General features: G+C 46.3%; 10 non-coding genes and 1 pseudogene across 10 annotated transcripts; all 11 read left to right on the top strand.

Annotated features, from left to right (window-relative positions):
* Positions 1-385: 385 nt before the first annotated feature.
* On the top strand, positions 386-576 carry LOC130333434 (U2 spliceosomal RNA). The gene has a single exon (XR_008875615.1). It is a non-coding gene; the product is annotated as a U2 spliceosomal RNA (small nuclear RNA).
* A 2,097-nt stretch (positions 577-2,673) lies between these two features.
* On the top strand, positions 2,674-2,864 carry LOC130333432 (U2 spliceosomal RNA). The gene has a single exon (XR_008875613.1). It is a non-coding gene; the product is annotated as a U2 spliceosomal RNA (small nuclear RNA).
* Positions 2,865-4,954: 2,090 nt separating this feature from the next.
* Positions 4,955-5,145, top strand: LOC130333388 (U2 spliceosomal RNA). Its single transcript, XR_008875593.1, has one exon. It is a non-coding gene; the product is annotated as a U2 spliceosomal RNA (small nuclear RNA).
* A 2,094-nt stretch (positions 5,146-7,239) lies between these two features.
* Positions 7,240-7,430, top strand: LOC130333430 (U2 spliceosomal RNA). The gene has a single exon (XR_008875612.1). It is a non-coding gene; the product is annotated as a U2 spliceosomal RNA (small nuclear RNA).
* Positions 7,431-9,521: 2,091 nt separating this feature from the next.
* LOC130333429 (U2 spliceosomal RNA) lies at positions 9,522-9,712 on the top strand. Its single transcript, XR_008875611.1, has one exon. It is a non-coding gene; the product is annotated as a U2 spliceosomal RNA (small nuclear RNA).
* Positions 9,713-11,804: 2,092 nt separating this feature from the next.
* Positions 11,805-11,974, top strand: LOC130333415 (U2 spliceosomal RNA; annotated as a pseudogene).
* A 2,099-nt stretch (positions 11,975-14,073) lies between these two features.
* Positions 14,074-14,264, top strand: LOC130333380 (U2 spliceosomal RNA). Its single transcript, XR_008875586.1, has one exon. It is a non-coding gene; the product is annotated as a U2 spliceosomal RNA (small nuclear RNA).
* Positions 14,265-16,382: 2,118 nt separating this feature from the next.
* Positions 16,383-16,573, top strand: LOC130333428 (U2 spliceosomal RNA). The gene has a single exon (XR_008875610.1). It is a non-coding gene; the product is annotated as a U2 spliceosomal RNA (small nuclear RNA).
* Positions 16,574-18,665: 2,092 nt separating this feature from the next.
* On the top strand, positions 18,666-18,856 carry LOC130333427 (U2 spliceosomal RNA). The gene has a single exon (XR_008875609.1). It is a non-coding gene; the product is annotated as a U2 spliceosomal RNA (small nuclear RNA).
* A 2,086-nt stretch (positions 18,857-20,942) lies between these two features.
* On the top strand, positions 20,943-21,133 carry LOC130333417 (U2 spliceosomal RNA). The gene has a single exon (XR_008875607.1). It is a non-coding gene; the product is annotated as a U2 spliceosomal RNA (small nuclear RNA).
* Positions 21,134-23,221: 2,088 nt separating this feature from the next.
* Positions 23,222-23,412, top strand: LOC130333405 (U2 spliceosomal RNA). Its single transcript, XR_008875600.1, has one exon. It is a non-coding gene; the product is annotated as a U2 spliceosomal RNA (small nuclear RNA).
* The last annotated feature ends 2,007 nt before the right edge of the window (positions 23,413-25,419 follow it).

Here is a 25,419-nt window from a genome sequence, read left to right as displayed (position 1 = left end):
CTTACAGCTTCCCGTGGGTGTTGGTTTGATACCGTTTGGGGACAGCCAAGGAGGCATCTGCAGGCAACAAAGGTAGGTGTGTGCTTGTGTGTGTGTTTCCTATGCAGATCCTAAGCCCAGTGTCACATGCAAGTAGGAGGAGTAAGAAGGGTTCCTGGCAAATCCGGGTTATGGATTGCATTTAAAAAGGCCCCGTGGGAGTGCAATGGGCCCCTGTCTTGCTGCTTAGCAATAATGGTATGGGTTTAGGTTCTGCTGTGTGTACTGGTGGTTGACTGCCCCCCAGCCCAGAGTGTGCATGGAAAATTGTCTGGCAGCCTCCCTGACAGCAAGCAGTGATAGTGCCCATGAAGGGGACCTTGTTGGGCCCGCCCCTTTCACGGTTATCGCTTCTCGGCCTTTTGGCTAAGATCAAGTGTAGTATCTGTTCTTATCAGTTTAATATCTGATACGTCCCCTATCTGGGGACCATATATTAAATGGATTTTTGAGAACGGGGGCCGATTTCGAAGCTTGCTTCCGTCGCCCTATGCATTGACCCGATATGGCAGTATCTTCGGGTACAGTGCACCACCCCCTTACAGGGTTAAAAAGAAAGATTCCTACTTTCATTGCTACCTGCTTGCTGGCTAGCCAGCTAGCCAGCCCTGTGGGCCTTGCTGCTGCTGCAGCCAAAAAACAAAAGGTGGTGCTGCTGCTGCTTCTGCTGCTTCTGCTTCTGCTTGTGTCTGGCCCCTGTTGGAGCGTCCAGGCACAGGACTTCTGCTGCTGCTGACTAAATGGCCTCCTTAATTGGATCATTTGAGTAGCCAGCACACCTGTGCAGGTAGGGCATGACATGATAGGCAGCTGCCTTGATAGCGGGTGGGTGCTGAATGTTCCTAATTGACAAAATAAGATTAATGCTTATGAAGAAATATAAAATCTCATCCCTTCCCCAATATCGCGCCACACCCCTACCCCTTAATTCCCTGGTTGAACGTGATGGACATATGTCTTTTTTCGACCGTACTAACTATGTAACTATGTAACATAACATGGGGGGGGGGGGGGGGGGTCTCCTGGCTGTTCACACAGGTGTGTCATTGCTGTACATTGACCATGCATTGCTTCTGTGGTATTGCAAAGGCAAAGACAAATGCTTCCAGCCATCCATTGCACTAATGGATTGGTCATCAGCTGGCTGTCTATGTCCCGCATCAATATAGACCAAAGTACAGAGGGTTAGGCTATGCTATTGTGCACCTACCTGATGCATCAGAAGGTGCGAGGCCCTTGCTAAATTCTGTGCACAGACTTTGAGATCTATGCTTTAGACTGTATCTAAACCTGCTCCAACATGGACTGACATTCTGGCCTACTTTCAGCCGATGCGACTTGTCTGTCGCTGAACAGTCGCTTTTTATGTATTCAGCACCTATGTATAATGTTGTAAAAATGCTCTAGAAGCTAAAGTCGCAGAAATGTCACACATATTTGGCCTGCAACTTTCTGTGCGACAAATTCAGACAGGAAAAATCAGTATAAATCCTTAGAAAATTATCCCCCAGTGTCTCCATCTGCTGGCGGTATTGAATAAGCATTGCTGCACTGATGGGGTATGCATTAGACGAAAAAAAAGAAGAAAAAGAAGAATAATACGCCCAGAAAAGAGGCGAAAAGGAGAAAAACGTAAAAAAACGTGAAAAAAAAGTAAGAGGAAGAGAAGGAAAAAAAAGGTGGAAATGGGTTTAAAAGTGATTTCGGCGGAGAAATATATATATATATATATATATATATATATATATATATATATATATATGCGCACACACACACATAGATATAAACGTATTCTCCGTTGAGATATTGCAGCCGCTGCTGTGTCCAGGCCCAGGAGCCTTAGCACTGTGCTGTGATGTCACTCAATACCACTGACATCACTAGGTGTAAACAACATCTCTCCTTTGCTGTGTATGTGACTATGGAGCTGTTTGGTGATGTCGTCTATTACGGCCTTCATAGAAGCAACAGGAGATTGTTGCATCCATCTTGAACCCTCAGAACTACAGTGCTATGATGTCACTCACTTCCACAGGCCTTGCAGAGTGTAAACAACAACAACCCAGCTTTGTTGTGTATGTAACCAAAGGGATTTGTGATGTCACCTAGAACCTTCACAGCAGCGACAGCTTTATGAGGAGCATCAGCACTGCTCTGCCTGAGCAGAACCATCACCGCCATAGGTTGTCAAATAACCCGGATTTAACCCACACAGGTAAGTCCAATGGGGTGCAGGCATGTCCTCTATGCTTACAGCTTCCCGTGGGTGTTGGTTTGATACCGTTTGGGGACAGCCAAGGAGGCATCTGCAGGCAACAAAGGTAGGTGTGTGCTTGTGTGTGTGTTTCCTATGCAGATCCTAAGCCCAGTGTCACATGCAAGTAGGAGGAGTAAGAAGGGTTCCTGGCAAATCCGGGTTATGGATTGCATTTAAAAAGGCCCCGTGGGAGTGCAATGGGCCCCTGTCTTGCTGCTTAGCAATAATGGTATGGGTTTAGGTTCTGCTGTGTGTACTGGTGGTTGACTGCCCCCCAGCCCAGAGTGTGCATGGAAAATTGTCTGGCAGCCTCCCTGACAGCAAGCAGTGATAGTGCCCATGAAGGGGACCTTGTTGGGCCCGCCCCTTTCACGGTTATCGCTTCTCGGCCTTTTGGCTAAGATCAAGTGTAGTATCTGTTCTTATCAGTTTAATATCTGATACGTCCCCTATCTGGGGACCATATATTAAATGGATTTTTGAGAACGGGGGCCGATTTCGAAGCTTGCTTCCGTCGCCCTATGCATTGACCCGATATGGCAGTATCTTCGGGTACAGTGCACCACCCCCTTACAGGGTTAAAAAGAAAGATTCCTACTTTCATTGCTACCTGCTTGCTGGCTAGCCAGCTAGCCAGCCCTGTGGGCCTTGCTGCTGCTGCAGCCAAAAAACAAAAGGTGGTGCTGCTGCTGCTTCTGCTGCTTCTGCTTCTGCTTGTGTCTGGCCCCTGTTGGAGCGTCCAGGCACAGGACTTCTGCTGCTGCTGACTAAATGGCCTCCTTAATTGGATCATTTGAGTAGCCAGCACACCTGTGCAGGTAGGGCATGACATGATAGGCAGCTGCCTTGATAGCGGGTGGGTGCTGAATGTTCCTAATTGACAAAATAAGATTAATGCTTATGAAGAAATATAAAATCTCATCCCTTCCCCAATATCGCGCCACACCCCTACCCCTTAATTCCCTGGTTGAACGTGATGGACATATGTCTTTTTTCGACCGTACTAACTATGTAACTATGTAACATAACATGGGGGGGGGGGGGGGGGTCTCCTGGCTGTTCACACAGGTGTGTCATTGCTGTACATTGACCATGCATTGCTTCTGTGGTATTGCAAAGGCAAAGACAAATGCTTCCAGCCATCCATTGCACTAATGGATTGGTCATCAGCTGGCTGTCTATGTCCCGCATCAATATAGACCAAAGTACAGAGGGTTAGGCTATGCTATTGTGCACCTACCTGATGCATCAGAAGGTGCGAGGCCCTTGCTAAATTCTGTGCACAGACTTTGAGATCTATGCTTTAGACTGTATCTAAACCTGCTCCAACATGGACTGACATTCTGGCCTACTTTCAGCCGATGCGACTTGTCTGTCGCTGAACAGTCGCTTTTTATGTATTCAGCACCTATGTATAATGTTGTAAAAATGCTCTAGAAGCTAAAGTCGCAGAAATGTCACACATATTTGGCCTGCAACTTTCTGTGCGACAAATTCAGACAGGAAAAATCAGTATAAATCCTTAGAAAATTATCCCCCAGTGTCTCCATCTGCTGGCGGTATTGAATAAGCATTGCTGCACTGATGGGGTATGCATTAGACGAAAAAAAAGAAGAAAAAGAAGAATAATACGCCCAGAAAAGAGGCGAAAAGGAGAAAAACGTAAAAAAACGTGAAAAAAAAGTAAGAGGAAGAGAAGGGAAAAAAAGGTGGAAATGGGTTTAAAAGTGATTTCGGCGGAGAAATATATATATATATATATATATATATATATATATATATATATGCGCACACACACACATAGATATAAACGTATTCTCCGTTGAGATATTGCAGCCGCTGCTGTGTCCAGGCCCAGGAGCCTTAGCACTGTGCTGTGATGTCACTCAATACCACTGACATCACTAGGTGTAAACAACATCTCTCCTTTGCTGTGTATGTGACTATGGAGCTGTTTGGTGATGTCGTCTATTACGGCCTTCATAGAAGCAACAGGAGATTGTTGCATCCATCTTGAACCCTCAGAACTACAGTGCTATGATGTCACTCACTTCCACAGGCCTTGCAGAGTGTAAACAACAACAACCCAGCTTTGTTGTGTATGTAACCAAAGGGATTTGTGATGTCACCTAGAACCTTCACAGCAGCGACAGCTTTATGAGGAGCATCAGCACTGCTCTGCCTGAGCAGAACCATCACCGCCATAGGTTGTCAAATAACCCGGATTTAACCCACACAGGTAAGTCCAATGGGGTGCAGGCATGTCCTCTATGCTTACAGCTTCCCGTGGGTGTTGGTTTGATACCGTTTGGGGACAGCCAAGGAGGCATCTGCAGGCAACAAAGGTAGGTGTGTGCTTGTGTGTGTGTTTCCTATGCAGATCCTAAGCCCAGTGTCACATGCAAGTAGGAGGAGTAAGAAGGGTTCCTGGCAAATCCGGGTTATGGATTGCATTTAAAAAGGCCCCGTGGGAGTGCAATAGGCCCCTGTCTTGCTGCTTAGCAATAATGGTATGGGTTTAGGTTCTGCTGTGTGTACTGGTGGTTGACTGCCCCCCAGCCCAGAGTGTGCATGGAAAATTGTCTGGCAGCCTCCCTGACAGCAAGCAGTGATAGTGCCCATGAAGGGGACCTTGTTGGGCCCGCCCCTTTCACGGTTATCGCTTCTCGGCCTTTAGGCTAAGATCAAGTGTAGTATCTGTTCTTATCAGTTTAATATCTGATACGTCCCCTATCTGGGGACCATATATTAAATGGATTTTTGAGAACGGGGGCCGATTTCGAAGCTTGCTTCCGTCGCCCTATGCATTGACCCGATATGGCAGTATCTTCGGGTACAGTGCACCACCCCCTTACAGGGTTAAAAATTCCTACTTTCATTGCTACCTGCTTGCTGGCTAGCCAGCTAGCCAGCCCTGTGGGCCTTGCTGCTGCTGCAGCCAAAAAACAAAAGGTGGTGCTGCTGCTGCTTCTGCTGCTTCTGCTTCTGCTTGTGTCTGGCCCCTGTTGGAGCGTCCAGGCACAGGACTTCTGCTGCTGCTGACTAAATGGCCTCCTTAATTGGATCATTTGAGTAGCCAGCACACCTGTGCAGGTAGGGCATGACATGATAGGCAGCTGCCTTGATAGCGGGTGGGTGCTGAATGTTCCTAATTGACAAAATAAGATTAATGCTTATGAAGAAATATAAAATCTCATCCCTTCCCCAATATCGCGCCACACCCCTACCCCTTAATTCCCTGGTTGAACGTGATGGACATATGTCTTTTTTCGACCGTACTAACTATGTAACTATGTAACATAACATGGGGGGGGGGGGGGGGGGGGGGTCTCCTGGCTGTTCACACAGGTGTGTCATTGCTGTACATTGACCATGCATTGCTTCTGTGGTATTGCAAAGGCAAAGACAAATGCTTCCAGCCATCCATTGCACTAATGGATTGGTCATCAGCTGGCTGTCTATGTCCCGCATCAATATAGACCAAAGTACAGAGGGTTAGGCTATGCTATTGTGCACCTACCTGATGCATCAGAAGGTGCGAGGCCCTTGCTAAATTCTGTGCACAGACTTTGAGATCTATGCTTTAGACTGTATCTAAACCTGCTCCAACATGGACACATTCTGGCCTACTTTCAGCCGATGCGACTTGTCTGTCGCTGAACAGTCGCTTTTTATGTATTCAGCACCTATGTATAATGTTGTAAAAATGCTCTAGAAGCTAAAGTCGCAGAAATGTCACACATATTTGGCCTGCAACTTTCTGTGCGACAAATTCAGACAGGAAAAATCAGTATAAATCCTTAGAAAATTATCCCCCAGTGTCTCCATCTGCTGGCGGTATTGAATAAGCATTGCTGCACTGATGGGGTATGCATTAGACGAAAAAAAAGAAGAAAAAGAAGAATAATACGCCCAGAAAAGAGGCGAAAAGGAGAAAAACGTAAAAAAACGTGAAAAAAAAGTAAGAGGAAGAGAAGGGAAAAAAAGGTGGAAATGGGTTTAAAAGTGATTTCGGCGGAGAATATATATATATATATATATATATATATATATATATATATATATATATATGCGCACACACACACATAGATATAAACGTATTCTCCGTTGAGATATTGCAGCCGCTGCTGTGTCCAGGCCCAGGAGCCTTAGCACTGTGCTGTGATGTCACTCAATACCACTGACATCACTAGGTGTAAACAACATCTCTCCTTTGCTGTGTATGTGACTATGGAGCTGTTTGGTGATGTCGTCTATTACGGCCTTCATAGAAGCAACAGGAGATTGTTGCATCCATCTTGAACCCTCAGAACTACAGTGCTATGATGTCACTCACTTCCACAGGCCTTGCAGAGTGTAAACAACAACAACCCAGCTTTGTTGTGTATGTAACCAAAGGGATTTGTGATGTCACCTAGAACCTTCACAGCAGCGACAGCTTTATGAGGAGCATCAGCACTGCTCTGCCTGAGCAGAACCATCACCGCCATAGGTTGTCAAATAACCCGGATTTAACCCACACAGGTAAGTCCAATGGGGTGCAGGCATGTCCTCTATGCTTACAGCTTCCCGTGGGTGTTGGTTTGATACCGTTTGGGGACAGCCAAGGAGGCATCTGCAGGCAACAAAGGTAGGTGTGTGCTTGTGTGTGTGTTTCCTATGCAGATCCTAAGCCCAGTGTCACATGCAAGTAGGAGGAGTAAGAAGGGTTCCTGGCAAATCCGGGTTATGGATTGCATTTAAAAAGGCCCCGTGGGAGTGCAATGGGCCCCTGTCTTGCTGCTTAGCAATAATGGTATGGGTTTAGGTTCTGCTGTGTGTACTGGTGGTTGACTGCCCCCCAGCCCAGAGTGTGCATGGAAAATTGTCTGGCAGCCTCCCTGACAGCAAGCAGTGATAGTGCCCATGAAGGGGACCTTGTTGGGCCCGCCCCTTTCACGGTTATCGCTTCTCGGCCTTTTGGCTAAGATCAAGTGTAGTATCTGTTCTTATCAGTTTAATATCTGATACGTCCCCTATCTGGGGACCATATATTAAATGGATTTTTGAGAACGGGGGCCGATTTCGAAGCTTGCTTCCGTCGCCCTATGCATTGACCCGATATGGCAGTATCTTCGGGTACAGTGCACCACCCCCTTACAGGGTTAAAAAGAAAGATTCCTACTTTCATTGCTACCTGCTTGCTGGCTAGCCAGCTAGCCAGCCCTGTGGGCCTTGCTGCTGCTGCAGCCAAAAAACAAAAGGTGGTGCTGCTGCTGCTTCTGCTGCTTCTGCTTCTGCTTGTGTCTGGCCCCTGTTGGAGCGTCCAGGCACAGGACTTCTGCTGCTGCTGACTAAATGGCCTCCTTAATTGGATCATTTGAGTAGCCAGCACACCTGTGCAGGTAGGGCATGACATGATAGGCAGCTGCCTTGATAGCGGGTGGGTGCTGAATGTTCCTAATTGACAAAATAAGATTAATGCTTATGAAGAAATATAAAATCTCATCCCTTCCCCAATATCGCGCCACACCCCTACCCCTTAATTCCCTGGTTGAACGTGATGGACATATGTCTTTTTTCGACCGTACTAACTATGTAACTATGTAACATAACATGGGGGGGGGGGGGGTCTCCTGGCTGTTCACACAGGTGTGTCATTGCTGTACATTGACCATGCATTGCTTCTGTGGTATTGCAAAGGCAAAGACAAATGCTTCCAGCCATCCATTGCACTAATGGATTGGTCATCAGCTGGCTGTCTATGTCCCGCATCAATATAGACCAAAGTACAGAGGGTTAGGCTATGCTATTGTGCACCTACCTGATGCATCAGAAGGTGCGAGGCCCTTGCTAAATTCTGTGCACAGACTTTGAGATCTATGCTTTAGACTGTATCTAAACCTGCTCCAACATGGACTGACATTCTGGCCTACTTTCAGCCGATGCGACTTGTCTGTCGCTGAACAGTCGCTTTTTATGTATTCAGCACCTATGTATAATGTTGTAAAAATGCTCTAGAAGCTAAAGTCGCAGAAATGTCACACATATTTGGCCTGCAACTTTCTGTGCGACAAATTCAGACAGGAAAAATCAGTATAAATCCTTAGAAAATTATCCCCCAGTGTCTCCATCTGCTGGCGGTATTGAATAAGCATTGCTGCACTGATGGGGTATGCATTAGACGAAAAAAAAGAAGAAAAAGAAGAATAATACGCCCAGAAAAGAGGCGAAAAGGAGAAAAACGTAAAAAAACTTGAAAAAAAAGTAAGAGGAAGAGAAGGGAAAAAAAGGTGGAAATGGGTTTAAAAGTGATTTCGGCGGAGAAATATATATATATATATATATATATATATATATATATATATATATATGCGCACACACACACATAGATATAAACGTATTCTCCGTTGAGATATTGCAGCCGCTGCTGTGTCCAGGCCCAGGAGCCTTAGCACTGTGCTGTGATGTCACTCAATACCACTGACATCACTAGGTGTAAACAACATCTCTCCTTTGCTGTGTATGTGACTATGGAGCTGTTTGGTGATGTCGTCTATTACGGCCTTCATAGAAGCAACAGGAGATTGATGCATCCATCTTGAACCCTCAGAACTACAGTGCTATGATGTCACTCACTTCCACAGGCCTTGCAGAGTGTAAACAACAACAACCCAGCTTTGTTGTGTATGTAAACAAAGGGATTTGTGATGTCACCTAGAACCTTCACAGCAGCGACAGCTTTATGAGGAGCATCAGCACTGCTCTGCCTGAGCAGAACCATCACCGCCATAGGTTGTCAAATAACCCGGATTTAACCCACACAGGTAAGTCCAATGGGGTGCAGGCATGTCCTCTATGCTTACAGCTTCCCGTGGGTGTTGGTTTGATACCGTTTGGGGACAGCCAAGGAGGCATCTGCAGGCAACAAAGGTAGGTGTGTGCTTGTGTGTGTGTTTCCTATGCAGATCCTAAGCCCAGTGTCACATGCAAGTAGGAGGAGTAAGAAGGGTTCCTGGCAAATCCGGGTTATGGATTGCATTTAAAAAGGCCCCGTGGGAGTGCAATGGGCCCCTGTCTTGCTGCTTAGCAATAATGGTATGGGTTTAGGTTCTGCTGTGTGTACTGGTGGTTGACTGCCCCCCAGCCCAGAGTGTGCATGGAAAATTGTCTGGCAGCCTCCCTGACAGCAAGCAGTGATAGTGCCCATGAAGGGGACCTTGTTGGGCCCGCCCCTTTCACGGTTATCGCTTCTCGGCCTTTTGGCTAAGATCAAGTGTAGTATCTGTTCTTATCAGTTTAATATCTGATACGTCCCCTATCTGGGGACCATATATTAAATGGATTTTTGAGAACGGGGGCCGATTTCGAAGCTTGCTTCCGTCGCCCTATGCATTGACCCGATATGGCAGTATCTTCGGGTACAGTGCACCACCCCCTTACAGGGTTAAAAAGAAAGATTCCTACTTTCATTGCTACCTGCTTGCTGGCTAGCCAGCTAGCCAGCCCTGTGGGCCTTGCTGCTGCTGCAGCCAAAAAACAAAAGGTGGTGCTGCTGCTGCTTCTGCTGCTTCTGCTTCTGCTTGTGTCTGGCCCCTGTTGGAGCGTCCAGGCACAGGACTTCTGCTGCTGCTGACTAAATGGCCTCCTTAATTGGATCATTTGAGTAGCCAGCACACCTGTGCAGGTAGGGCATGACATGATAGGCAGCTGCCTTGATAGCGGGTGGGTGCTGAATGTTCCTAATTGACAAAATAAGATTAATGCTTATGAAGAAATATAAAATCTCATCCCTTCCCCAATATCGCGCCACACCCCTACCCCTTAATTCCCTGGTTGAACGTGATGGACATATGTCTTTTTTCGACCGTACTAACTATGTAACTATGTAACATAACATGGGGGGGGGGGGGGGGGGGTCTCCTGGCTGTTCACACAGGTGTGTCATTGCTGTACATTGACCATGCATTGCTTCTGTGGTATTGCAAAGGCAAAGACAAATGCTTCCAGCCATCCATTGCACTAATGGATTGGTCATCAGCTGGCTGTCTATGTCCCGCATCAATATAGACCAAAGTACAGAGGGTTAGGCTATGCTATTGTGCACCTACCTGATGCATCAGAAGGTGCGAGGCCCTTGCTAAATTCTGTGCACAGACTTTGAGATCTATGCTTTAGACTGTATCTAAACCTGCTCCAACATGGACTGACATTCTGGCCTACTTTCAGCCGATGCGACTTGTCTGTCGCTGAACAGTCGCTTTTTATGTATTCAGCACCTATGTATAATGTTGTAAAAATGCTCTAGAAGCTAAAGTCGCAGAAATGTCACACATATTTGGCCTGCAACTTTCTGTGCGACAAATTCAGACAGGAAAAATCAGTATAAATCCTTAGAAAATTATCCCCCAGTGTCTCCATCTGCTGGCGGTATTGAATAAGCATTGCTGCACTGATGGGGTATGCATTAGACGAAAAAAAAGAAGAAAAAGAAGAATAATACGCCCAGAAAAGAGGCGAAAAGGAGAAAAACGTAAAAAAACGTGAAAAAAAAGTAAGAGGAAGAGAAGGGAAAAAAAGGTGGAAATGGGTTTAAAAGTGATTTCGGCGGAGAAATATATATATATATATATATATATATATATATATATATATATGCGCACACACACACATAGATATAAACGTATTCTCCGTTGAGATATTGCAGCCGCTGCTGTGTCCAGGCCCAGGAGCCTTAGCACTGTGCTGTGATGTCACTCAATACCACTGACATCACTAGGTGTAAACAACATCTCTCCTTTGCTGTGTATGTGACTATGGAGCTGTTTGGTGATGTCGTCTATTACGGCCTTCATAGAAGCAACAGGAGATTGTTGCATCCATCTTGAACCCTCAGAACTACAGTGCTATGATGTCACTCACTTCCACAGGCCTTGCAGAGTGTAAACAACAACAACCCAGCTTTGTTGTGTATGTAACCAAAGGGATTTGTGATGTCACCTAGAACCTTCACAGCAGCGACAGCTTTATGAGGAGCATCAGCACTGCTCTGCCTGAGCAGAACCATCACCGCCATAGGTTGTCAAATAACCCGGATTTAACCCACACAGGTAAGTCCAATGGGGTGCAGGCATGTCCTCTATGCTTACAGCTTCCCGTGGGTGTTGGTTTGATACCGTTTGGGGACAGCCAAGGAGGCATCTGCAGGCAACAAAGGTAGGTGTGTGCTTGTGTGTGTGTTTCCTATGCAGATCCTAAGCCCAGTGTCACATGCAAGTAGGAGGAGTAAGAAGGGTTCCTGGCAAATCCGGGTTATGGATTGCATTTAAAAAGGCCCCGTGGGAGTGCAATGGGCCCCTGTCTTGCTGCTTAGCAATAATGGTATGGGTTTAGGTTCTGCTGTGTGTACTGGTGGTTGACTGCCCCCCAGCCCAGAGTGTGCATGGAAAATTGTCTGGCAGCCTCCCTGACAGCAAGCAGTGATAGTGCCCATGAAGGGGACCTTGTTGGGCCCGCCCCTTTCACGGTTATCGCTTCTCGGCCTTTCTGTTCTTTATCAGTTTATATCTGATACGTCCCCTATCTGGGGACCATATATTAAATGGATTTTTGAGAACGGGGGCCGATTTCGAAGCTTGCTTCCGTCCGCCCTATGCATTGACCCGATATGGCAGTATCTTCGGGTACAGTGCACCACCCCCTTACAGGGTTAAAAAGAAAGATTCCTACTTTCATTGCTACCTGCTTGCTGGCTAGCCAGCTAGCCAGCCCTGTGGGCCTTGCTGCTGCTGCAGCCAAAAAACAAAAGGTGGTGCTGCTGCTGCTTCTGCTGCTTCTGCTTCTGCTTGTGTCTGGCCCCTGTTGGAGCGTCCAGGCACAGGACTTCTGCTGCTGCTGACTAAATGGCCTCCTTAATTGGATCATTTGAGTAGCCAGCACACCCTGTGCAGGTAGGGCATGACATGATAGGCAGCTTGCCTTGATAGCGGGTGGGTGCTGATGTTCCTAATTGACAAAATAAGATTAATGCTTATGAAGAAATATAAAATCTCATCCCTTCCCCAATATCGCGCCACACCCCTACCCCTTAATTCCCTGGTTGAACTTGATGGAACATATGTCTTTTTTCGACCGTACTAACTATGTAACTATGTAACATAACATGGGGGGGGGGGGGGTCTCCTGGCTGTTCACACAGGTGTGTCATTGCTTGTACATTGACCATGGCATTGCTTCTGTGGTATTGCAAAGGCAAAGACAAATGCTTCCAGCCATCCATTGCACTAATGGATTGGTCATCAGCTGGCTGTCTATGTCCGCATCAATATAGACCAAAGTACAGGAGGGTTAGGCTATGCTATTGTGCACCTACCTGATGCATCAGAAGGTGCGAGGCCCTTGCTAAATTCTGTGCACAGACTTTGAGATCTATGCTTTAGACTGTATCTAAACCTGCTCCAACATGGACTGACATTCTGGCCTACTTTCAGCCGATGCGACTTGTCTGTCGCTGAACAGTCGCTTTTTATGTATTCAGCACCTATGTATAATGTTGTAAAAATGCTCTAGAAGCTAAAGTCGCAGAAATGTCACACATATTTGGCCTGCAACTTTCTGTGCGACAAATTCAGACAGGAAAAATCAGTATAAATCCTTAGAAAATTATCCCCCAGTGTCTCCATCTGCTGGCGGTATTGAATAAGCATTGCTGCACTGATGGGGTATGCATTAGACGAAAAAAAAGAAGAAAAAGAAGAATAATACGCCCAGAAAAGAGGCGAAAAGGAGAAAAAACGTAAAAAAACGTGAAAAAAAAAGTAAGAAGGAAGAGAAGGAAAAAAAGGTGGAAATGGGTTTAAAAGTGATTTCGGCGGAGAAAGAAATATATATATATATATATATATATATATATATATATATATATATATGCGCACACACACACATAGATATAAACGTATTCTCCGTTGAGATATTGCAGCCGCTGCTGTGTCAGGCCCAGGAGCCTTAGCACTGTGCTGTGATGTCACTCAATACACTGACATCACTAGGTGTAAACAACATCTCTCCTTTGCTGTGTATGTGACTATGGAGCTGTTTGGTGATGTCGTCTATTACGGCCTTCATAGAAGCAACAGGAGATTGTTGCATCCATCTTGAACCCTCAGAACTACAGTGCTATGATGTCACTCACTTCCACAGGCCTTGCAGAGTGTAAACAACAACAACCCAGCTTTGTTGTGTATGTAACCAAAGGGATTTGTGATGTCACCTAGAACCTTCACAGCAGCGACAGCTTTATGAGGAGCATCAGCACTGCTCTGCTGAGCAGAACCATCACCGCCATAGGTTGTCAAATAACCGGATTTAACCCACACAGGTAAGTCCAATGGGGTGCAGGCATGTCCTCTATGCTTACAGCTTCCCGTGGGTGTTGGTTTGATACCGTTTGGGGACAGCCAAGGAGGCATCTGCAGGCAACAAAGGTAGGTGTGTGCTTGTGTGTGTGTTTCCTATGCAGATCCTAAGCCCAGTGGGTCACATGCAAGTAGGAGGAGTAAGAAGGGTTCCTGGCAAATCCGGGTTATGGATTGCATTAAAAAGGCCCCGTGGGAGTGCAATGGGCCCCTGTCTTGCTGCTTAGCAATAATGGTATGGGTTAGGTTCTGCTGTGTGTACTGGTGTTGGACTGCCCCCCCCAGCCCAGAGTGTGCATGGAAAATTGTCTGGCAGCCTCCCTGACAGCAAGCAGTGATAGTGCCCATGAAGGGGACCTTGTTGGGCCCGCCCCTTTCACGGTTATCGCTTCTCGGCCTTTTGGCTAAGATCAAGTGTAGTATCTGTTCTTATCAGTTTAATATCTGATACGTCCCCTATCTGGGGACCATATATTAAATGGATTTTTGAGAACGGGGGCCGATTTCGAAGCTTGCTTCCGTCGCCCTATGCATTGACCCGATATGGCAGTATCTTCGGGTACAGTGCACACACCCCTTACAGGGTTAAAAAGAAAAGATTCCTACTTTCATTTGCTACCTGCTTGCTGGCTAGCCAGCTAGCCAGCCCTGTGGCCTTGCTGCTGCTGCAGCCAAAAAACAAAAGGTGGTGCTGCTGCTGCTTCTGCTGCTTCTGCTTCAGCTTGTGTCTGGCCCCTGTTGGAGCGTCCAGGCACAGGACATCTGCTGCTGCTGACTAAATGGCCTCCTTAATTGGATCATTTGAGTAGCCAGCACACCTGTGCAGGTAGGGCATGACATGATAGGCAGCTGCTTGATAGCGGGTGGGTGCTGAATGTTCCTAATTGACAAAATAAGATTAATGCTTATGAAGAAATATAAAATCTCATCCCTTCCCCAATATCGCGCCAACACCCCTACCCCTTAATTCCCTGGTTGAACGTGATGGACAATATGTCTTTTTTCGACCGTACTAACTATGTAACTATGTAACATAACATGGGGGTGGGGGGGGGGGGGGGTCTCCTGGCTGTTCACACAGGTGGTGTCATTGCTGTACATTGACCATGCATTGCTTCTGTGGTATTGCAAAGGCAAAGACAAATGCTTCCAGCCATCCATTGCACTAATGGATTGGTCATCAGCTGGCTGTCTATGTCCCGCATCAATATAGACCAAAGTACAGAGGGTGAGGCTATGCTATTGTGCACCTACCTGATGCATCAGAAGGTGCGAGGCCCTTGCTAAATTCTGTGCACAGACTTTGAGATCTATGCTTTAGGACTGTATCTAAACCTGCTCCAACATGGACTGACATTCTGGCCTACTTTTTCAGCCGATGCGACTTGTCTGTCGCTGATCAGTCGCTTTTTATGTATTCAGCACCTATGTATAATGTTGTAAAAATGCTCTAGAAGCTAAAGTCGCAGAAATGTCACACATATTTGGCCTGCAACTTTCTGTGCGACAAATTCAGACAGGAAAAATCAGTATAATCCTTAGAAAATTATCCCCAGTGTCTCCATCTGCTGGCGGTATTGAATAGCTATTGCTGCACTGATGGGGTATGCATTAGACGAAAAAAAAAGAAGAAAAAGAAGATAATACGCCCAGAAAAGAGGCGAAAAGGAGAAAAACGTAAAAAAACGTGAAAAAAAAGTAAGAGGAAGAGAAGGGAAAAAAAGGTGGAAATGGGTTTAAAAGTGATTTCGGCGGAGAAATATATATATATATATATATTTATATATATATATATATATATATATATGCGCACACACACACATAGATATAAACGTATTCATATAAACGTATTCTCCGTTGAGATATTGCAGCCGCTGCTGTGTCCAGGCCCAGGAGCCTTAGCACTGTGCTGTGATGTCACTCAATACCACTGACATCACTAGGTGTAAACAACATCTCTCCTTTGCTGTGTATGTGACTATGGAGCTGTTTGGTGATGTCGTCTATTACGGCCTTCATAGAAGCAACAGGAGATTGTTGCATCCATCTTGAACCCTCAGAACTACAGTGCTATGATGTCACTCACTTCCACAGGCCTTGCAGAGTGTAAACAACAACAACCCAGCTTTGTTGTGTATGTAACCAAAGGGATTTGTGATGTCACCTAGAACCTTCACAGCAGCGACAGCTTTATGAGGAGCATCAGCACTGCTCTGCCTGAGCAGAACCATCACCGCCATAGGTTGTCAAATAACCCGGATTTAACCCACACAGGTAAGTCCAATGGGGTGCAGGCATGTCCTCTATGCTTACAGCTTCCCGTGGGTGTTGGTTTGATACCGTTTGGGGACAGCCAAGGAGGCATCTGCAGGCAACAAAGGTAGGTGTGTGCTTGTGTGTGTGTTTCCTATGCAGATCCTAAGCCCAGTGTCACATGCAAGTAGGAGGAGTAAGAAGGGTTCCTGGCAAATCCGGGTTATGGATTGCATTTAAAAAGGCCCCGTGGGAGTGCAATGGGCCCCTGTCTTGCTGCTTAGCAATAATGGTATGGGTTTAGGTTCTGCTGTGTGTACTGGTGGTTGACTGCCCCCCAGCCCAGAGTGTGCATGGAAAATTGTCTGGCAGCCTCCCTGACAGCAAGCAGTGATAGTGCCCATGAAGGGGACCTTGTTGGGCCCGCCCCTTTCACGGTTATCGCTTCTCGGCCTTTTGGCTAAGATCAAGTGTAGTATCTGTTCTTATCAGTTTAATATCTGATACGTCCCCTATCTGGGGACCATATATTAAATGGATTTTTGAGAACGGGGGCCGATTTCGAAGCTTGCTTCCGTCGCCCTATGCATTGACCCGATATGGCAGTATCTTCGGGTACAGTGCACCACCCCCTTACAGGGTTAAAAAGAAAGATTCCTACTTTCATTGCTACCTGCTTGCTGGCTAGCCAGCTAGCCAGCCCTGTGGGCCTTGCTGCTGCTGCAGCCAAAAAACAAAAGGTGGTGCTGCTGCTGCTTCTGCTGCTTCTGCTTCTGCTTGTGTCTGGCCCCTGTTGGAGCGTCCAGGCACAGGACTTCTGCTGCTGCTGACTAAATGGCCTCCTTAATTGGATCATTTGAGTAGCCAGCACACCTGTGCAGGTAGGGCATGACATGATAGGCAGCTGCCTTGATAGCGGGTGGGTGCTGAATGTTCCTAATTGACAAAATAAGATTAATGCTTATGAAGAAATATAAAATCTCATCCCTTCCCCAATATCGCGCCACACCCCTACCCCTTAATTCCCTGGTTGAACGTGATGGACATATGTCTTTTTTCGACCGTACTAACTATGTAACTATGTAACATAACATGGGGGGGGGGGGGGGGGGGTCTCCTGGCTGTTCACACAGGTGTGTCATTGCTGTACATTGACCATGCATTGCTTCTGTGGTATTGCAAAGGCAAAGACAAATGCTTCCAGCCATCCATTGCACTAATGGATTGGTCATCAGCTGGCTGTCTATGTCCCGCATCAATATAGACCAAAGTACAGAGGGTTAGGCTATGCTATTGTGCACCTACCTGATGCATCAGAAGGTGCGAGGCCCTTGCTAAATTCTGTGCACAGACTTTGAGATCTATGCTTTAGACTGTATCTAAACCTGCTCCAACATGGACTGACATTCTGGCCTACTTTCAGCCGATGCGACTTGTCTGTCGCTGAACAGTCGCTTTTTATGTATTCAGCACCTATGTATAATGTTGTAAAAATGCTCTAGAAGCTAAAGTCGCAGAAATGTCACACATATTTGGCCTGCAACTTTCTGTGCGACAAATTCAGACAGGAAAAATCAGTATAAATCCTTAGAAAATTATCCCCCAGGGTCTCCATCTGCTGGCGGTATTGAATAAGCATTGCTGCACTGATGGGGTATGCATTAGACGAAAAAAAAGAAGAAAAAGAAGAATAATACGCCCAGAAAAGAGGCGAAAAGGAGAAAAACGTAAAAAAACGTGAAAAAAAAGTAAGAGGAAGAGAAGGGAAAAAAAGGTGGAAATGGGTTTAAAAGTGATTTCGGCGGAGAAATATATATATATATATATATATATATATATATATATATATATGCGCACACACACACATAGATATAAACGTATTCTCCGTTGAGATATTGCAGCCGCTGCTGTGTCCAGGCCCAGGAGCCTTAGCACTGTGCTGTGATGTCACTCAATACCACTGACATCACTAGGTGTAAACAACATCTCTCCTTTGCTGTGTATGTGACTATGGAGCTGTTTGGTGATGTCGTCTATTACGGCCTTCATAGAAGCAACAGGAGATTGTTGCATCCATCTTGAACCCTCAGAACTACAGTGCTATGATGTCACTCACTTCCACAGGCCTTGCAGAGTGTAAACAACAACAACCCAGCTTTGTTGTGTATGTAACCAAAGGGATTTGTGATGTCACCTAGAACCTTCACAGCAGCGACAGCTTTATGAGGAGCATCAGCACTGCTCTGCCTGAGCAGAACCATCACCGCCATAGGTTGTCAAATAACCCGGATTTAACCCACACAGGTAAGTCCAATGGGGTGCAGGCATGTCCTCTATGCTTACAGCTTCCCGTGGGTGTTGGTTTGATACCGTTTGGGGACAGCCAAGGAGGCATCTGCAGGCAACAAAGGTAGGTGTGTGCTTGTGTGTGTGTTTCCTATGCAGATCCTAAGCCCAGTGTCACATGCAAGTAGGAGGAGTAAGAAGGGTTCCTGGCAAATCCGGGTTATGGATTGCATTTAAAAAGGCCCCGTGGGAGTGCAATGGGCCCCTGTCTTGCTGCTTAGCAATAATGGTATGGGTTTAGGTTCTGCTGTGTGTACTGGTGGTTGACTGCCCCCCAGCCCAGAGTGTGCATGGAAAATTGTCTGGCAGCCTCCCTGACAGCAAGCAGTGATAGTGCCCATGAAGGGGACCTTGTTGGGCCCGCCCCTTTCACGGTTATCGCTTCTCGGCCTTTTGGCTAAGATCAAGTGTAGTATCTGTTCTTATCAGTTTAATATCTGATACGTCCCCTATCTGGGGACCATATATTAAATGGATTTTTGAGAACGGGGGCCGATTTCGAAGCTTGCTTCCGTCGCCCTATGCATTGACCCGATATGGCAGTATCTTCGGGTACAGTGCACCACCCCCTTACAGGGTTAAAAAGAAAGATTCCTACTTTCATTGCTACCTGCTTGCTGGCTAGCCAGCTAGCCAGCCCTGTGGGCCTTGCTGCTGCTGCAGCCAAAAAACAAAAGGTGGTGCTGCTGCTGCTTCTGCTGCTTCTGCTTCTGCTTGTGTCTGGCCCCTGTTGGAGCGTCCAGGCACAGGACTTCTGCTGCTGCTGACTAAATGGCCTCCTTAATTGGATCATTTGAGTAGCCAGCACACCTGTGCAGGTAGGGCATGACATGATAGGCAGCTGCCTTGATAGCGGGTGGGTGCTGAATGTTCCTAATTGACAAAATAAGATTAATGCTTATGAAGAAATATAAAATCTCATCCCTTCCCCAATATCGCGCCACACCCCTACCCCTTAATTCCCTGGTTGAACGTGATGGACATATGTCTTTTTTCGACCGTACTAACTATGTAACTATGTAACATAACATGGGGGGGGGGGGGGGTCTCCTGGCTGTTCACACAGGTGTGTCATTGCTGTACATTGACCATGCATTGCTTCTGTGGTATTGCAAAGGCAAAGACAAATGCTTCCAGCCATCCATTGCACTAATGGATTGGTCATCAGCTGGCTGTCTATGTCCCGCATCAATATAGACCAAAGTACAGAGGGTGAGGCTATGCTATTGTGCACCTACCTGATGCATCAGAAGGTGCGAGGCCCTTGCTAAATTCTGTGCACAGACTTTGAGATCTATGCTTTAGACTGTATCTAAACCTGCTCCAACATGGACTGACATTCTGGCCTACTTTCAGCCGATGCGACTTGTCTGTCGCTGAACAGTCGCTTTTTATGTATTCAGCACCTATGTATAATGTTGTAAAAATGCTCTAGAAGCTAAAGTCGCAGAAATGTCACACATATTTGGCCTGCAACTTTCTGTGCGACAAATTCAGACAGGAAAAATCAGTATAAATCCTTAGAAAATTATCCCCCAGTGTCTCCATCTGCTGGCGGTATTGAATAAGCATTGCTGCACTGATGGGGTATGCATTAGACGAAAAAAAAGAAGAAAAAGAAGAATAATACGCCCAGAAAAGAGGCGAAAAGGAGAAAAACGTAAAAAAACGTGAAAAAAAAGTAAGAGGAAGAGAAGGGAAAAAAAGGTGGAAATGGGTTTAAAAGTGATTTCGGCGGAGAAATATATATATATATATATATATATATATATATATATATATGCGCACACACACACATAGATATAAACGTATTCTCCGTTGAGATATTGCAGCCGCTGCTGTGTCCAGGCCCAGGAGCCTTAGCACTGTGCTGTGATGTCACTCAATACCACTGACATCACTAGGTGTAAACAACATCTCTCCTTTGCTGTGTATGTGACTATGGAGCTGTTTGGTGATGTCGTCTATTACGGCCTTCATAGAAGCAACAGGAGATTGTTGCATCCATCTTGAACCCTCAGAACTACAGTGCTATGATGTCACTCACTTCCACAGGCCTTGCAGAGTGTAAACAACAACAACCCAGCTTTGTTGTGTATGTAACCAAAGGGATTTGTGATGTCACCTAGAACCTTCACAGCAGCGACAGCTTTATGAGGAGCATCAGCACTGCTCTGCCTGAGCAGAACCATCACCGCCATAGGTTGTCAAATAACCCGGATTTAACCCACACAGGTAAGTCCAATGGGGTGCAGGCATGTCCTCTATGCTTACAGCTTCCCGTGGGTGTTGGTTTGATACCGTTTGGGGACAGCCAAGGAGGCATCTGCAGGCAACAAAGGTAGGTGTGTGCTTGTGTGTGTGTTTCCTATGCAGATCCTAAGCCCAGTGTCACATGCAAGTAGGAGGAGTAAGAAGGGTTCCTGGCAAATCCGGGTTATGGATTGCATTTAAAAAGGCCCCGTGGGAGTGCAATGGGCCCCTGTCTTGCTGCTTAGCAATAATGGTATGGGTTTAGGTTCTGCTGTGTGTACTGGTGGTTGACTGCCCCCCAGCCCAGAGTGTGCATGGAAAATTGTCTGGCAGCCTCCCTGACAGCAAGCAGTGATAGTGCCCATGAAGGGGACCTTGTTGGGCCCGCCCCTTTCACGGTTATCGCTTCTCGGCCTTTTGGCTAAGATCAAGTGTAGTATCTGTTCTTATCAGTTTAATATCTGATACGTCCCCTATCTGGGGACCATATATTAAATGGATTTTTGAGAACGGGGGCCGATTTCGAAGCTTGCTTCCGTCGCCCTATGCATTGACCCGATATGGCAGTATCTTCGGGTACAGTGCACCACCCCCTTACAGGGTTAAAAAGAAAGATTCCTACTTTCATTGCTACCTGCTTGCTGGCTAGCCAGCTAGCCAGCCCTGTGGGCCTTGCTGCTGCTGCAGCCAAAAAACAAAAGGTGGTGCTGCTGCTGCTTCTGCTGCTTCTGCTTCTGCTTGTGTCTGGCCCCTGTTGGAGCGTCCAGGCACAGGACTTCTGCTGCTGCTGACTAAATGGCCTCCTTAATTGGATCATTTGAGTAGCCAGCACACCTGTGCAGGTAGGGCATGACATGATAGGCAGCTGCCTTGATAGCGGGTGGGTGCTGAATGTTCCTAATTGACAAAATAAGATTAATGCTTATGAAGAAATATAAAATCTCATCCCTTCCCCAATATCGCGCCACACCCCTACCCCTTAATTCCCTGGTTGAACGTGATGGACATATGTCTTTTTTCGACCGTACTAACTATGTAACTATGTAACATAACATGGGGGGGGGGGGGGGGGGGTCTCCTGGCTGTTCACACAGGTGTGTCATTGCTGTACATTGACCATGCATTGCTTCTGTGGTATTGCAAAGGCAAAGACAAATGCTTCCAGCCATCCATTGCACTAATGGATTGGTCATCAGCTGGCTGTCTATGTCCCGCATCAATATAGACCAAAGTACAGAGGGTTAGGCTATGCTATTGTGCACCTACCTGATGCATCAGAAGGTGCGAGGCCCTTGCTAAATTCTGTGCACAGACTTTGAGATCTATGCTTTAGACTGTATCTAAACCTGCTCCAACATGGACTGACATTCTGGCCTACTTTCAGCCGATGCGACTTGTCTGTCGCTGAACAGTCGCTTTTTATGTATTCAGCACCTATGTATAATGTTGTAAAAATGCTCTAGAAGCTAAAGTCGCAGAAATGTCACACATATTTGGCCTGCAACTTTCTGTGCGACAAATTCAGACAGGAAAAATCAGTATAAATCCTTAGAAAATTATCCCCCAGGGTCTCCATCTGCTGGCGGTATTGAATAAGCATTGCTGCACTGATGGGGTATGCATTAGACGAAAAAAAAGAAGAAAAAGAAGAATAATACGCCCAGAAAAGAGGCGAAAAGGAGAAAAACGTAAAAAAACGTGAAAAAAAAGTAAGAGGAAGAGAAGGGAAAAAAAGGTGGAAATGGGTTTAAAAGTGATTTCGGCGGAGAAATATATATATATATATATATATATATATATATATATATGCGCACACACACACATAGATATAAACGTATTCTCCGTTGAGATATTGCAGCCGCTGCTGTGTCCAGGCCCAGGAGCCTTAGCACTGTGCTGTGATGTCACTCAATACCACTGACATCACTAGGTGTAAACAACATCTCTCCTTTGCTGTGTATGTGACTATGGAGCTGTTTGGTGATGTCGTCTATTACGGCCTTCATAGAAGCAACAGGAGATTGTTGCATCCATCTTGAACCCTCAGAACTACAGTGCTATGATGTCACTCACTTCCACAGGCCTTGCAGAGTGTAAACAACAACAACCCAGCTTTGTTGTGTATGTAACCAAAGGGATTTGTGATGTCACCTAGAACCTTCACAGCAGCGACAGCTTTATGAGGAGCATCAGCACTGCTCTGCCTGAGCAGAACCATCACCGCCATAGGTTGTCAAATAACCCGGATTTAACCCACACAGGTAAGTCCAATGGGGTGCAGGCATGTCCTCTATGCTTACAGCTTCCCGTGGGTGTTGGTTTGATACCGTTTGGGGACAGCCAAGGAGGCATCTGCAGGCAACAAAGGTAGGTGTGTGCTTGTGTGTGTGTTTCCTATGCAGATCCTAAGCCCAGTGTCACATGCAAGTAGGAGGAGTAAGAAGGGTTCCTGGCAAATCCGGGTTATGGATTGCATTTAAAAAGGCCCCGTGGGAGTGCAATGGGCCCCTGTCTTGCTGCTTAGCAATAATGGTATGGGTTTAGGTTCTGCTGTGTGTACTGGTGGTTGACTGCCCCCCAGCCCAGAGTGTGCATGGAAAATTGTCTGGCAGCCTCCCTGACAGCAAGCAGTGATAGTGCCCATGAAGGGGACCTTGTTGGGCCCGCCCCTTTCACGGTTATCGCTTCTCGGCCTTTTGGCTAAGATCAAGTGTAGTATCTGTTCTTATCAGTTTAATATCTGATACGTCCCCTATCTGGGGACCATATATTAAATGGATTTTTGAGAACGGGGGCCGATTTCGAAGCTTGCTTCCGTCGCCCTATGCATTGACCCGATATGGCAGTATCTTCGGGTACAGTGCACCACCCCCTTACAGGGTTAAAAAGAAAGATTCCTACTTTCATTGCTACCTGCTTGCTGGCTAGCCAGCTAGCCAGCCCTGTGGGCCTTGCTGCTGCTGCAGCCAAAAAACAAAAGGTGGTGCTGCTGCTGCTTCTGCTGCTTCTGCTTCTGCTTGTGTCTGGCCCCTGTTGGAGCGTCCAGGCACAGGACTTCTGCTGCTGCTGACTAAATGGCCTCCTTAATTGGATCATTTGAGTAGCCAGCACACCTGTGCAGGTAGGGCATGACATGATAGGCAGCTGCCTTGATAGCGGGTGGGTGCTGAATGTTCCTAATTGACAAAATAAGATTAATGCTTATGAAGAAATATAAAATCTCATCCCTTCCCCAATATCGCGCCACACCCCTACCCCTTAATTCCCTGGTTGAACGTGATGGACATATGTCTTTTTTCGACCGTACTAACTATGTAACTATGTAACATAACATGGGGGGGGGGGGGGGGGGTCTCCTGGCTGTTCACACAGGTGTGTCATTGCTGTACATTGACCATGCATTGCTTCTGTGGTATTGCAAAGGCAAAGACAAATGCTTCCAGCCATCCATTGCACTAATGGATTGGTCATCAGCTGGCTGTCTATGTCCCGCATCAATATAGACCAAAGTACAGAGGGTGAGGCTATGCTATTGTGCACCTACCTGATGCATCAGAAGGTGCGAGGCCCTTGCTAAATTCTGTGCACAGACTTTGAGATCTATGCTTTAGACTGTATCTAAACCTGCTCCAACATGGACTGACATTCTGGCCTACTTTCAGCCGATGCGACTTGTCTGTTGCTGAACAGTCGCTTTTTATGTATTCAGCACCTATGTATAATGTTGTAAAAATGCTCTAGAAGCTAAAGTCGCAGAAATGTCACACATATTTGGCCTGCAACTTTCTGTGCGACAAATTCAGACAGGAAAAATCAGTATAAATCCTTAGAAAATTATCCCCCAGTGTCTCCATCTGCTGGCGGTATTGAATAAGCATTGCTGCACTGATGGGGTATGCATTAGACGAAAAAAAAGAAGAAAAAGAAGAATAATACGCCCAGAAAAGAGGCGAAAAGGAGAAAAACGTAAAAAAACGTGAAAAAAAAGTAAGAGGAAGAGAAGGGAAAAAAAGGTGGAAATGGGTTTAAAAGTGATTTCGGCGGAGAAATATATATATATATATATATATATATATATATATATATATATATATGCGCACACACACACATAGATATAAACGTATTCTCCGTTGAGATATTGCAGCCGCTGCTGTGTCCAGGCCCAGGAGCCTTAGCACTGTGCTGTGATGTCACTCAATACCACTGACATCACTAGGTGTAAACAACATCTCTCCTTTGCTGTGTATGTGACTATGGAGCTGTTTGGTGATGTCGTCTATTACGGCCTTCATAGAAGCAACAGGAGATTGTTGCATCCATCTTGAACCCTCAGAACTACAGTGCTATGATGTCACTCACTTCCACAGGCCTTGCAGAGTGTAAACAACAACAACCCAGCTTTGTTGTGTATGTAACCAAAGGGATTTGTGATGTCACCTAGAACCTTCACAGCAGCGACAGCTTTATGAGGAGCATCAGCACTGCTCTGCCTGAGCAGAACCATCACCGCCATAGGTTGTCAAATAACCCGGATTTAACCCACACAGGTAAGTCCAATGGGGTGCAGGCATGTCCTCTATGCTTACAGCTTCCCGTGGGTGTTGGTTTGATACCGTTTGGGGACAGCCAAGGAGGCATCTGCAGGCAACAAAGGTAGGTGTGTGCTTGTGTGTGTGTTTCCTATGCAGATCCTAAGCCCAGTGTCACATGCAAGTAGGAGGAGTAAGAAGGGTTCCTGGCAAATCCGGGTTATGGATTGCATTTAAAAAGGCCCCGTGGGAGTGCAATGGGCCCCTGTCTTGCTGCTTAGCAATAATGGTATGGGTTTAGGTTCTGCTGTGTGTACTGGTGGTTGACTGCCCCCCAGCCCAGAGTGTG

This window comes from Hyla sarda, unplaced genomic scaffold (assembly GCF_029499605.1).
Source record: "Hyla sarda isolate aHylSar1 unplaced genomic scaffold, aHylSar1.hap1 scaffold_408, whole genome shotgun sequence".
In the NCBI taxonomy this organism is placed as follows: Eukaryota; Metazoa; Chordata; class Amphibia; order Anura; family Hylidae; genus Hyla; species Hyla sarda.
This window is presented reverse-complemented; position numbering and strand designations above follow the sequence as displayed.